The sequence below is a fragment of the Puma concolor genome, chromosome A2, assembly GCF_028749965.1.
Source record: "Puma concolor isolate L17-30 chromosome A2, mPumCon1.1.hap2, whole genome shotgun sequence".
NCBI lineage: Eukaryota > Metazoa > Chordata > Mammalia > Carnivora > Felidae > Puma > Puma concolor.
In genome coordinates this window covers 157,597,153-157,610,804 of record NC_141668.1, presented here as the reverse complement: position 1 = coordinate 157,610,804, position 13,652 = coordinate 157,597,153, and the positions used below count along the sequence as shown (strand labels likewise).

The window sequence follows — 13,652 nt, the reverse complement described above, 5'->3', positions numbered from 1 at the left end:
TTGGGCAAATGGCTCTCTGGCCTCGGTTGATTAAGCCCTGTCACTATGCCCAGGCCTGGCTCACAGCCATCGTGTCAGATGATTCCTGGGATCCCCGCGAGGCAGAGGAGACTGGGGGGCAGAGAGACAGTGTCCTGCCCAGAGGCAGCCAGGCTGACACAGAAGAGTTAGGATCCCAGGCACCCTGGCCAGGCACAGCTGAAGTGCCCATAGTGGGGGTGTCAGTTGCTAATGCCAAGGGGCATTACTGGCCATTGTTGGAAGGCAGAAGGGAGGTTGACCGGCGCCAGCATGCTGACAAGCAGACAGAAGCCAGAACCCAGGCATTGCCTTTGGCACCCTCTGGAGAGGCAGCCTAGTGCTGGGCTGCTGCCTGACCCTTGTCTCAGTTGGCACTGTACCTAGGGGTACCGTGGGACCTTCCAGGAGCTCGCTGCCTTCCTCCCAGGGCCTGACAGGTAGGTGCTGTGAGCAGGGACTCTTGTAGCATAAATATCTCCCTCTTTGGGTGGTAAACCCCACCCATAGTTGGTCTATGTCCACATTCCATGAAGCGCTATTTACAGAAAGGGAACAGGCCCCGAGAACAGTTTATCCATCACCAACACTCAGCAAGTCCTGGCTGTGGACCAATAAAGTTGTCAGTGTTTCACTTCCATTCATTTTGTTAGTGCTGCCATTAACCCTGGGAGGTAGTTGGAGAAACTGAGGCAGAGAGTTTGAGTCACTTGCTGAAGGTCTGGTAGCCAGCAAGTAAAAAAGAGCAGGGACTCAAACCCAGCCTCAGGCCCTTCCAGCAAGGAATACCTGTAATGTGAGGATCAGTTTTCTCATCTGCAAAGTGGGTGCTGTCTCCCTCCTTGCCCCCCGCCCCCAATCATCTGGAAATCAGGTCACGAGATGGTGTTAGGGAAGCACCCAGCCCAGTAAGGACCTGATACCCATTAGGTGTTCAGCAGACCTCAGAGCCCTCCTCTTATCCAGAGAGCAGAATGGAGACCAGAGTCTGGAAGTTGCTGGAAAGCAAACCACAGCTGGGAGGTATGGAGAGAGGCCCAGGTGGGAATATCATGAATCAGATGGTGGCCTCAGGCTAGTGACATCCACAGTGTGAGCCTTGATGTTTTCCCCCTCCTCCATACTAGGAGGCCGTTGTGCTGTTGTGGATTAAGCACCTAGCAGGGGGCTTGCACAGCCCTGAAATGTGAACCCTTATTAAGGTCATCCTCAGGTTTGCTCCCTCCCAGGATTCTTTGGCTATGAACTTGATCTCCACCAACTATACCCTGCACCTCGAGGAAATAAGAGCCAGTATCTGGGAACATTTATAACCCTCTCCACCCTGGCCCTGGAGATTAAGGGAGTGCACTTAGTGAGTCAGGAAACTGGGTGGGCTTGGGCGAGGTGCCAGTGACACAATGGAGCGCTGGATGGCAGGTGTCTTCTCTAACTGCTGGCGTCTATCTGCAGAGAATCCCATGAACCGCACCTCACAGAGAAGCTGAGGCCCATAGGCCAGACAGACCTGCTGAGGGTCAAATGCTTTCACCAGAATAAGACAAAGGCTGGGATAGAAGTTCTCACAGGAAAGCCACCCAAAAAAGGAAAGATTAAGGTGTAGCAATCATTGTCCCCTGAGGAAACAGATCCACAAACACCTTGACCAAGGTTGTGTGGTGGGCGTGTAGCTGGACATGGATTCGACCCAGACCGCTCAGGCCTCTGGTGGTTCTTCTCTGATACTGCCTTACCCCACTTGCAAAGAGCAGGTTGCTCTAAATTCACCCCCAGATTTAGCCACTTGAAGCGCCGTGGGCATGGAGCTTGACCTCTCTGCCAATGGTGGCTTTGACCTCCTAGGATCAGGATTAGTTTTCAGTTAATTCACAAAAGGCTTATCCGGGAGAAGGCCTGATGGGGATATCATGAACTCAGAGAAGTCAAACATTTCCAGAAACCACAAAGCTCGTAGGTAGGATTCCACCTGTTTCCACATCTTCACAACAACCTGGAGCTGCAGAGGACAAGCCCGAGTGACCTCAGAGAGTCTGCCCTCTCCGTGTCTTTAGCAGAGAAATAATGGAGAGTGAAAGAATGGAGAATTATCCCAGGAATCTTTCAGCCGCGATGGCCCATGTTCACAGCCAGAGTTGGAGGTCTTGCTTCTGTGCTGTGTGGTCAGAAGGACAACCTCTTTGACATAGCCTCAGGGGACCCTGCATGGGGCGTCCGAGGCCATCTACGGCAGCCGCCCTCCGGGCCAAACTCTGCACCTTGCACACGCCCGCCGGCTCGGAGGTGCACCGCCCACTGCCCCTGCGACCGGCCTTTGGGCCTGCCTGTCTTCGACTTTGTAGCCAATCCTCATCGCCCTCCAGGCTACGCCCTCCGTTCTTCTCGAGCCAGCCGCGCCAGCCACTTCTCTTGCCCCCCAGGGATTGGTCGTCAGGGCTGCTCGTCTTCCGCCAAAGTTCCAATCTTCGCCTACCTCCAGGCCCTCACCTCCTGGCACCTCGCACCCTGAGGGACCACCTCTGGGACCAAAAACCTCACCCAATAGCCCGCCTTTGCCCCTCAGTGATTGGCTCTAGGGGCTGCCTGTCTATTTCATGCTAACCAATCCCAGTCTTTCCAAACGCTGATTGGCCAACGCGCAGCCAATCGGAGCGTGGCGTGGACCCCTCCCGCGGCGCGCGCTGAGGGTGCGCGAGGCGGGGCCGTGGTGGCCGGAGGCGGCGGCGGCTGCGGCGGTGGTGAAGGCGACGCGTCCCAGACGGTGAGGGGGAGCAGGGGGCGCGGGGTGGCGCAAGCGTCGGAGGGTCCGCTCCCCTTGGGCCGAGCGAGGGCGAGGCACGGTCCTGTCATGTGTCCTGGGGCGGGGGCGGACGAGGCAGGGCGTGACAGCAGCGTCAAAGGGGCGGGGAGAAGGTTAAACCCCCCCATCCCTGCACCCCGCATCCGGTGCTCCCTGGGGACCCTCCCAGCCGAATCTGAACCTTCACGGTCAGTCCGCGCACACCTGACACCACGTCCCTTCTTGTTGACAACCCCCCCCCCCCCCATACACCTGATACTGCCCACTTCTCTGACATTCCCCACACCTCTAGAGCCATGCCCCCAGGAGCTCTGCACAGTTGAGGCTTCACACCCACAGGCATCTGAGTCTGTACCCCCACTGATATTCTCTCACACACCTGACATTGCACACCCCCACATCACCTAAGATCGTCCCTCTTGGTGACATCTCCACACCCAGATCCATGCACCCCCACCTCTGCAACAGGGCCTACATCCCCTACTATACCCATGCCTGAGCCTGTGATGCTAAACTCTGGCCCCGCACTCACACCTGGTCCGGGTCATATCCCCTCACTGACTTTGCTCACATCCAGGTCTGTGCCCTTCTCACTTGCCCCCTCCCTTCAGCAACTCGGGTCAGGGTCCTCAGGTACTCTCCCCCTACCCCTGCATCTGCCCTGTGCCTTTACAGTTCCTCTCTCCATCACACACCCTCAGTCTGTGTGCCCACCCGTACCTTCTTACAGGTGCACCCATGTTTGTGCCCCTCTCTGTAATCCTTGAACCCTTCCCCCACCCTAGGTCCTCTACCCTCCCCCACCCAAAAGAAAAGCCCACCCAGATGTTATATTTTCATTTATGAGAGTCTAAAAAGTAACTTCTAGGCTTAGAATAATCCCTTTGGCCGGACGAAATTACAATTATCTCCATTTTACCAGCAACAAACCTAAAGGGACTTCAGTTGGGGAGGCAGAGCCCATCCCTCCCTGAGCATTGCTGACTCTTCTCTGTAGACCTTCCCTGTTTTTGCCCATCTGTTGTGCTTATCTCTGAGGGATTGGCAGGGGGAGGGACCCCTACCTTCCCTGCAGCTGTTCCTCAGGAGTCATGACTTTGAGTCCAGAAAGACTGAGCTGGAAGGGGTGGCCCCTGATTGTTGCTGTAGCACGTGTCTCCGAGTCCTGGGGCTGGGTGGGGGTGGGGACCTTGCAGGAGTGGGACTTCAACACCTGGGGTGCCACCAGAGGCTAGGTCACCTGGGAGGGAGCCGCTGGCCTCCCGCCTCTGGCTCCAGCTCTTGCAGACTGAAGCCCCTCACTGACCCTCAAGACCTCCTTGGGCCCTTAAAGCTGATAAACCTGGAGAGTAAGGAAACACTCTTCAGAGTGAGGCGAGCTAATGTTACAGCCACTTAGAGCCAAACTGTAAAACTGGAGCCTGGTGTGGTGCTGGGACTAATGATTTTTCTGGAACTTTTCAAGTTCCCTGGAGTGTAATTTGCAAGTGTGCAGCGTAGAAGGAGCGGGTGGCTTTGTTGTTGAAAAGTAGTAGTGTGGTGTGGTTTCCTGTAAGGTTTGCATAGTGCCTCTTACGCCCCTTCGGTCTCTCCCTGCAAAGATGGTGCCAGAATATTCTGGAGGGTCACCTTCAGCTTCTCCTGGGGAAACTGAAGCCATTGGGGTTTTCTGTCCAAATTCAAAAGGAGTCATTTAAAACGTGTGTGTTTACGTATGTGTATGTATATGTCTATAAGTAGATATACACATGTATGTACATCACACTCATATATGCATAGACACACATTTTATAAATACAGATGTATACACATTTCTTATATATACATACACAAATCTATAAAATTTGACAAGGTAATTGATGTACGTGGTAAAAAAAAAAAAAAGTCCAAAAGGGCATCCAGTGAAAATTAAGCACGTCTCCCCTTATCTGCACTCTGCCCTTCTAGAGGCATCCATTGTTAATTGCCCTGTTTCCTTCCAGAGATAGTCTATGGCATGGGGGAAAGATGTATATCCCCCACCTCTTCTAAACCCCTGATACATTTGCATGAGCTTTTTATCAAATGGGTGTGCCAGTGTAATAGCCAGTCCCTCGCTGATGACTGTTCAGGTTGTCACTCGTAGCTTCTCTTGCAAACTGAGCTTCAATGAATAGATGGAACCATGCATGAGCAAATATGGAATGAATGTGCGTGGGGCTCCAGCACAGACCCTCCGAAACCTCCCTGTCTTCCTGGAACTCCCATGCCAAAGGGCATGTCCGTTTAAATGGTTAATGTTCCTCCAGAGAGGCTGTGCTGCCATCAGTTGTCTCTCGGCTATGAAGGTGGAATTCTTGTTTTCTCTCCCAGCATCCAGAATAGATATTATCAAGTGTTTTGGTCTCTCCAGTCTGATAGGTAAAGCACAGCCTACGAGATCCTTTTGAACACTTCTGTGCTTTCTATCCATCTCTTTGGCGTTCTAGCCCGGGTGGTGGTGATTAAACATTATACTTCTGTTTCTCTTCCACAGTTAGACTAACGTTCAGTCCAAGAACTATTTGAATCCCTTCTCTGTGGAGCTCTGGAGGAAACCTTGGGTGTGTGTGTGGGGGGGGGGGGGGTCCCTGCAAGACAGAGACATGGGTATTGGCCACAGTCCTGGGAGGGGAGGTCTTAAGATGTCTAAAATTTTTTTTAAGAGGTGTAAAAGTTTTTTTCCCACTCGGATCCAGCAAGATCACTTGGGTGTCAGATGAAATTGAGATAAGTCAGATGTAAATCTTTTGGGGAAGCTGTCTTGAGATTCTCTCGAGTCGTCGGCTGTTGCCCACTCTTGGTGCCAGGTGGAGAGCACCTTTTGACTGAGGCCAGGCCTTTTCGCACCTGTCATCCTGTTTTTCTGTGCTTCTGTTTTGGCAATTAGACAATACAGGAATACTGAAATGGTCAGAACTTTCAGCTTGGTTAGGTTTTGCAAACCAGCTCTTTTTAAAAACACATATATTCTTTATTTTTATTGTGAAACACTTAATAAAAAGTATATGATGTGCACATGAAAAGAAAGTATAAAGGATAACGAAGCTGATACTTAGTTGAAGAAGTAGAACATTGCCTCCGGCGGCCCTTCCTTCATCACTGCACTATTTTTAAAATATGCTTGTCAACGTGTGTTTTCTTCGCTGAGTACCTTTTGCTGCAGCTGAATGCTTGGCTTCTAGGGTCTTAACAAAGATCAGCAGAAGCCAAGTTTTCTATCAAAGCTGTGTCAATAGGATGACCTGAGAGGTCCACGGAGGGAAGCAGTGACCTCAGGTTCATGGGCAGGTCACCAGCCAGTACCAGGAGCTTTGATCTTAGAAGACTCCTGTCTTGTTAGTGTCCTGGGCCTGCTGTGACAAATTACCACAAGCTGGGTGGCTTAAGACAAGAGAAAGTTATTCTGTCATAGTTGTGGAGAGCAGAAGGCCAAAATCAAGGTGTTGGCAGATGCTGTAGATGGAATGCATCTGTCTCCCTAAAACTCATATTTTGACTTTTTTTTAATGTTTATTTATTTTTGAGCGTGAGTTGGGGAACGGCAGAGAGAGAGGGAGACACAGAATCCAAGGCAGGCTCCAGGCTCTGAGCTGGCAGCACAGAACCTGATGCGGGGCTAGAATTCACGAGCTGCAGGATCATGACCTGAGCCGAAATCAGACGCTTAACCAACTTTGCCACCCAGGCACCCTAAAATTCATATTTTGAAACCTAATCCACAACGTGATGGCATTAGGAAGTGGGGCCTTAAGGAGGTGAGTAGGTCATGAGGGTGGAGGCCTCATGAATGGGATTAATGCCCTTATAAAAGAGGCCCTGCCCCTTCTGTTTTATGAGGCACAGCAATACATTAGCTGTCTGTGAACCCGGAAAAGTGCTGTCACCAGACACTCAGTCTGCTGGCACCTTGATTCTTGGACTTTCCAGCCTCCAGAACTGTGAGAAATACATTTCTGTTGTCCATAAGCCACCCAGTTTATGGTCTTCTGTTACCAGCCCAAACAGACTGAGACAGCAGGTCGGTTTCTACTGAGGGATCTAAGGGAGAATCTTACCAGGCCTCTCTCCTGGCTGTGGTAGTTGTTGACAATCTTTGGGGTTTTGGCTTGGAGCCACATCATCCCAATCTCTGCCTCCATCTCCACACAGCCTTCTTCCCTGCGTGTGTGTCTTCTTTTTTTTTTTAATGTTTATTTATTTTTAGAGGGGGGAGAGAGAGAGCAGGAGTGGAGGAGGGACAGAGAGAGAAGGAGACACAGAATCCGAAGCAGGCTCTAGGCTCTGAGCTGTCAGCACAGAGCCCGATGCGGGGCTCGAACTCACGGACCGCGAGATCATGACTTGAGCCAAAGTCAGATGCTCAACTGATTGAGCCATCCAGACACCCCCCTGTGTGTGTGTGTGTGTGTGTGTGTGTGTGTGTGTGTGTGTGTGTGTGTGTCTTCCTACAAGGACACCCATCATTGGATTTAGGACCCACCATAAATTCAGTATGAGCTCATCTCAGTGTCCTTAACTAATTTCACCTGCAGAGACCCTATTTCAAAATAGGGTCACCTTCTGAGGTTCTGGTGGGACATGAACTTTAGGGGACACCATTTAATCCCTGTAGCTGCAAAGCCAGAATTTCTGTCAGGATGTTATGCAAAGAAATGCTTGTCTAGTGGCGTCTACTGCTTCAGGAAGAAGGGGGCGGGTAGGGTTGGAGCACACGGCCGCTCACTCACCTGCCTCCCTACTGGAAGGTGGAGGCATCTGCCCAGAGCTAGCAAGGACCTGGGCACGTAAACATGTATTTGCTAGCCCTTGGCGCATGCTTACAGGACTGTGAGCTTGGTCCTAGATCATCTCAGTTTATAGAAGGGTCATCAAGACTTAGGGGCCTTTGCCCCACCTGCAGGGAGAACAGAAGGGGAGCCAAGATGAACCTAGGTCAGCCCAAATCCAGACCCCTGTCCTTTAAGCAGTCACCCGTGGCATGCATGCTTTCTGCCTCTGTTAGACACTGATGTCTGTGAGCTGTACTGAAACACCACAGGCAGTCTGCCTCCAGGAATGGAACAAACTTGAAGCCTGACCACCCCGTTGTTTTACAGTCTGTAAAAATCTATGCACCGGGGACAGGGACAGGTGCAGAGGAAGCAGAAATACTGGGGCTCTGAAGGGTAGGGGACACAGATGTGGATCCCCAAGTGGTTGGGGCTCTGTAGTTGATCAATTCTAGCAGAGGATTGAGGTGCTAACTCAGCGAGGGGAAGGTTCTCGGATATCTGAAAGCCAGCAAGGAGCCAGCCAGATGGCGAAGCGTTGTCAGCAAAGGGAACAAGTGAGCCTGGATGTTGTGGGACCCAAGGCATGGAATTTGAGAGAGGATTGAGGGACCTGGTCCATGGAGCCGGCAACAGGCACAAGAGGGGACTTAACCTTGAGGCCACTTCAGGCAAGGCATCGCCAGCATACCTTAGCTGAGAGCCTCTAGCAGCCTGTGCTTTCCCACCCGTGAGATGAGGCCACCTTGTGAGTAGTTGCAAGCCTTCCCTGATCAAATGTGCCAGTGAAGGGCTCCCAAAAGATGTCAGTGCTGTTCCGTCTGCAGGTCGCATGCCTTTGCCATGGGATGAGTTGAAAAAGCGAGTATGTATGTTTCAGTTAAGTCTTAATTAGCCACGCAGACCCAAGCCCCACCCAGGCTGCGGTATTTGTCCTGGCCCTGTCTAAGGGGTAGGCTCCCAGACCTCACTGTGGCAGCTGTGACTTAATATGCCTGAGGAGGAGCTCAGGAATCCTGCACAAGTGTCCTGGAGATTCTGGGACAGGTGTTCCTGGAAACACCTGGTGTAGCAGCTCAGAGCTGGAGGAAGATGCTAGACCCTGCCTCTCCCCTGTGGTGGTGGGCAGGTCCCCGCAGCCAGAAGAGGGGAGGGAGCTTGGCTTACAGCACAAAGGGGAGACAGGACCCCTTACTGGCCAGGCCTTAGCCAGTGGCTAGTCTAGCCTTGGGCTGGCAAGGCGATGTATAAGAGCCAGGCCTTGAAGAAGGGACAGGTTTGGGGGCTGTGAACAGCCCCTTTGGCCTGGAGCACACCGGTCAGAGCCAAGTGTCGGCCAGCCCTGAACGTGAGAGTCAGAGACTGCCCCACCTGTTGTGCCGGACAGCGGCACTGGCGTGGTAGTGTTTGGCGGGGAGCACGTGCTTCCTAAACCATTGTCACCTGGTGGGCAGTGGGGCGCCACTTTCCAACTTCCGTTTAACTCTTTGGGGAGATGAACCTGGAAAAAGCGCGGAGTGGCGCTGGAGACCAGGGACCAATGCTCAACTCTTTTAGAGACCCTGGCATGGGGAATGCAGGCTGAATGGTGAGATCCAGGAACTGGTGAGGCCTGCTCAGTAGGGCCCTTAGTAGGGCCTGTGATGGGCTCCATCCCAGGTCCATCTGACTCCTTATTAGGCAGAACGATACTTACCAATACTTCACCAGTACCCATGACCCACTTGAGCAGCAGGACCCTGGAAAGATGGTGATGGGTGGAAACTGAGCCCTGAGGAGGTTTAGTAACACGTCCAAGGTCACACGCTGGACCCCATCTTCCCAAAACACCAGCATGGTGTAACTGGGAGCCTGTACACGTTCCTACTTAGGGAATGAGGCAGACAGTGATAGAAAAGGTACATTTCTGCTGCCACATGAAGGATGTCTGAAGGGCAGGAAGGTGGACAGAAAAACCACCTGTGTGTAGGTATATGCTTCTGACTTCTTGCTAAGCATGGACACTGAGCGCAGCCCAGGCCATTGCCTTCCGCAGACACCCCCCCCACCCCAAGCCTAGCAGAGGAAGCTAATGGAAAGTGACCCCTCCTGGTGCAGCAGGGAACCACGGGGTGCTCAATGTAGGGCAGAGCAGCTAAGTTTTGGGAGGTGAGGCCGGGACATTTAGGGAGGGCTTTGAAGGGTGCAGAGGAGTTTGCTAGGCATGGGGTGGGGAGAGTGCAGCCAAAGCAGAACTTGGTGTGTCCTGAAAGTGAATTGCCTTATCCAGCAAATAACTGAGTGGATACAAGCAGCTGTGGAACTGTGCTAGGCTCCACATGGCGAGTGAGAAAACAAGACTTTTGGGGTGAGGGCTTTACACAAGTGCACCCTCTTATTAGCGGGACCTGAGTACCACCGCGTGCCTCGGTTTGTTGTAGATCACTACGGTGCAGTTGGTGACAGGTGTTGGCAACACTTTCTTGCAAGGGCCGAGGACAGTGATTGACGATAGGATGTTCTGTATCTTTTAGGACTTGGATGCCTGAGTGTCTGACCCATAGAGACTGCAACACAAGGTGGTGGTGACCAGTTTGTCTGAAAGGCACGAATAGAAGGGAATGCAGCAGGGAGAGATGGGCAGCAGCTGGTGGGGTCTGGGTTAACAGGGAACAGCCATTATGTAAGATGCTACCGCTCTCTTAGGCAGAAGTTAATGCCCATTAACTGGAAAAGAAAACAGCCTTTATCAACAGGCAGATAGGATGTTAATTGGCTTCCGTTTACTGAGAGATTACAGGATCTGTCCACGAATGCTTGTAAACTCCATCAGCCGAGAACCCCCCCACCCCCCCGCTTTATGTAAACATTTCCTTGGCCCCATGGGGTGGTGCACACAAGCGCTCATGAACATGAATGGTGGCCTTGGTCAGGGAGCTTCTGAGGGAATTGGGCACAAATGTGTGTGTGCAGGTGCGTGTATTAGGACGGATGCACACGTGGAGAGGCTGCTGCGTGGGGCTCATAGCCTAGGCTACCTAAGATCCCAAAGCACCCGGTTCACATTTCCTAGACAGTGCTGTTCAGTATGTTATATTGCTGAATTGCCTCCCGACCCTGCTTTGCTTTGTTTTTTGATGAGTGGAACAGAAATATGGTACAAAAAATGAATTTTTGTGGATTGGGGCTGGTCTATGAATGCTGCCTGCCCATGGCATGTGGGGGGTGAGCCCCATCTCACTCCACTTTTAGCAGAGACTCTGGCACCTGAATCCCAGGCCATGGGTACCTGTTAGAGGTACGCCCAGAGAACATACTGAGGCTGGGCACACCGGGGCCGCAGGATGCCATTGTCCATGGTTGGAAATGCAGCACGGGCCCGGAAGAGTATAAGGGAAATACACAGATCAGGGCTCTGGAAGGCTGTGCAAGGGACAGAGACCCATCCCAAACTGGCTGAACTAGAAAGGGAGCTTTGTGGGCTCCAGGGTGAAAAAGTCTAAGTGCTTCTAGCACCTGCCAGGTTCTTCGTCAGCTCCCAAGTTCTGCTAGAACCATTGGGCCCCAGGGCATCCCGAGTCATGAAGACATATGTCCACCTCCCTCCCTGGCCTTGGCTCTGTCAGCTCCCCTTGGGGCCTACCTGTTTCCCCTCCTGAGAGAAAGAGGACTTCTCCGGCCCAGTGGTTCCCTCAGAAATCCCAGTCTTTGGGTCTGGTGCTCCAAACTGAGGGTCACCCTAGAGTCAAGGGGAGGGTCAGCCCCGCCTTTCTCCCAGGTGACAGAGACAGAGTGGGTGTCTGCCCAGTGTGCTGTCTCCAGAAGGGGGGCAGACATCCATTGTACATGTGGCCTTCCTTCTAGGAGCTTAGGCATCTCCTCGGACTTTTAGTCATTGCCAAAATCATCAGCAGGCGTTCTCCGCAGGTGAGGGGAAAGGTGAGCATCAGTGAGCAATGCAGATCACCCCTCTGCTGCCATCAGAGTCCCCTCGGAGTTAAGAACACAGTACCCAGGGGCGCCTGGGTGGCTCAGTTGGTTAAGCGGCCGACTTCGGCTCAGGTCACGATCTTGCGGTCTGTGAGTTCGAGCCCCGCGTCGGTCTCTGTGCTGACAGCTCAGAGCCTGGAGCCTGTTTCAGATTCTGTGTCTCCCTCTCTCTGACCCTCCCCCGTTCATGCTCTGTCTCTCTCTGTCTCAAAAATAAATAAATGTTAAAAAAAAAATTTAAAAGAACACAGTGCCCAGGTTCAGGGTCAGGTGGTCTAGGAGAGGCTGGCCAAGTTTGGGGATTCTCTTCTTTAATGTTTAATTTTTTTCTTGTGGTATAACTGACACACGGGAAAGTGAGTAGCTTCTGTCCACAGCTCAAGGAAGTTTTACATGTGTGTTCACCTGTGAAATCTGATCAACATGCAGAACGTTTCAAGCCCCACTCTGGCTCCTCCGTGGCCCTTCCCTGTCCTACCTCCCACAGCAAACCCCATTCTGATCTTTATCACTGCTGACGCTTTATTGTCGTGCTTGATCTATTTTATTTTACTTAATTTTTAAATGTTTGTTTATTTTTGAGAGGGGTGGGGGAGACAGAGGGTCCGACGAGAGCTCTGCGCTGACAGCAGCGAGCCCGATGTGGGGCTCAAACTCATGAACCGTGTGATCACGCATGACCCAAGCCGAAGTCAGATGCTCAACCGGCTGAGCCACCCAGGTGCCCCTGATTTTTTAAATTGTGATGAAATATATACAACTTAAAATATACTGCCCCCACCTTTGCTTTGCATATAGTTCACTGACATGAAGTGCGTCCTCATTGCCGTGCAGCCATGACCACCAACCAGCTCCAGAACTTTTCCATCTTCCCAAACTGAAACTCTGTCCCCATTAAACACGAACCCCCCATTCCCCTTCCTCGGCCCCTGGCACCCACCATTCTGCTTTCTGCCTCTATGAATTTAGGGACTCTAGAGACGTCACAGAAGTGGATTTCAATCTTTGTCCTTTTGTGACTCGTTTATTTCACTTAGCATGATGTCCTCAAGGTTCCTCCATCCTGTAGCCTGTGTCAGAATTTCGTTGCTCTTGAAAGCTGAATAATGTTCAGGTCACCTGGGTGGCTCAGTCGGTTAAGCAGCCGACTTCAGCTCAGGTCATGATCTTGCAGTTCGTGGGTTCGAGCTCCATGTCGGGCTCTAATGCTGACAGCTCAGAGCCTGGAGCCTCCTTCGGATTCTGTGTCTCCTCTCTCTGCCCCTCCCCTACATGTGTTCTGTCTCTCAAAATTAAATAAACATTTAAAAAAAATTTTTTTTAAGCTGAATAACATTCCACTTGTACAGAAGGCCACTTTGTGTTACTGTGCTTGGATGTGACTTAGACTCACTTGGTGCACAGTCTTTTGTGTTGGCTGCTCTTTCTCCACTGTTTTGTCTGAGATTTGTGCCTGTCAGTTGCGTGTGGCAGCAGCCGGCCCTTCTGTCTTGTTGTGTGGACCGGCTGTGTGACCCTGCCGCCTGCGAGAACTTGTTCTCTTGTGGGTGGCTGCCTGGGTTGTGTCCCCAGAGGGTGCTCGTCATCACTGTGAGATATGACAGGCTACCACGCAGGTGTTCGGAGTTCCCAAATGCCATCTTAGGGTCTCAAACACTGAGGAGAGGCACTGGGGGAGGGATTTGGGGGATCATCCTGGCTGGGGTCCAGAGGTAGAAGAACCAACAGGGATGTTGTGGGATGGGGGTGTTTTGTGCTCTCCTCACCTGCCTTTATTTCCCTGATCAGCCTGAGCTGGCTCCAGCCTTGGGGGAGCCCCCCTTTTTACTGCTCTGGCTACACGGGGTGCTCCTTCCCAGACCCCAGGACATACCCTGCCCTGCACCTCTCCTACCACAGAGCCCCGCTCACCAGCATCCCTGTGGGTCCTCTGCCCACACTCCCCGCCCCCCACCACTGTGGTGCCGTTTCCCCAGAGTGTGTACTTGGCAGGCACACAGTTAATCAGACTCAAAGGAACCCCAGAGGGTAGTGTATATTGGACCAGAGCAGGACAGTCCTTAGGGCTCCCCTTTCCA

General features: G+C 52.2%; 1 protein-coding gene across 2 annotated transcripts in view; it reads left to right on the top strand.

Annotated features, from left to right (window-relative positions):
• Positions 1-2,687: 2,687 nt before the first annotated feature.
• Positions 2,688-13,652, top strand: part of SLC25A42 (solute carrier family 25 member 42) — a 30,898-nt gene continuing 19,933 nt past the window's right edge. For both annotated transcript variants that reach the window (XM_086698524.1, XM_025916466.2), the window contains exon 1: positions 2,688-2,776. The gene's annotated coding sequence lies outside the window, so the exon portion shown is untranslated. The remainder of the gene's footprint in view (positions 2,777-13,652) is intronic.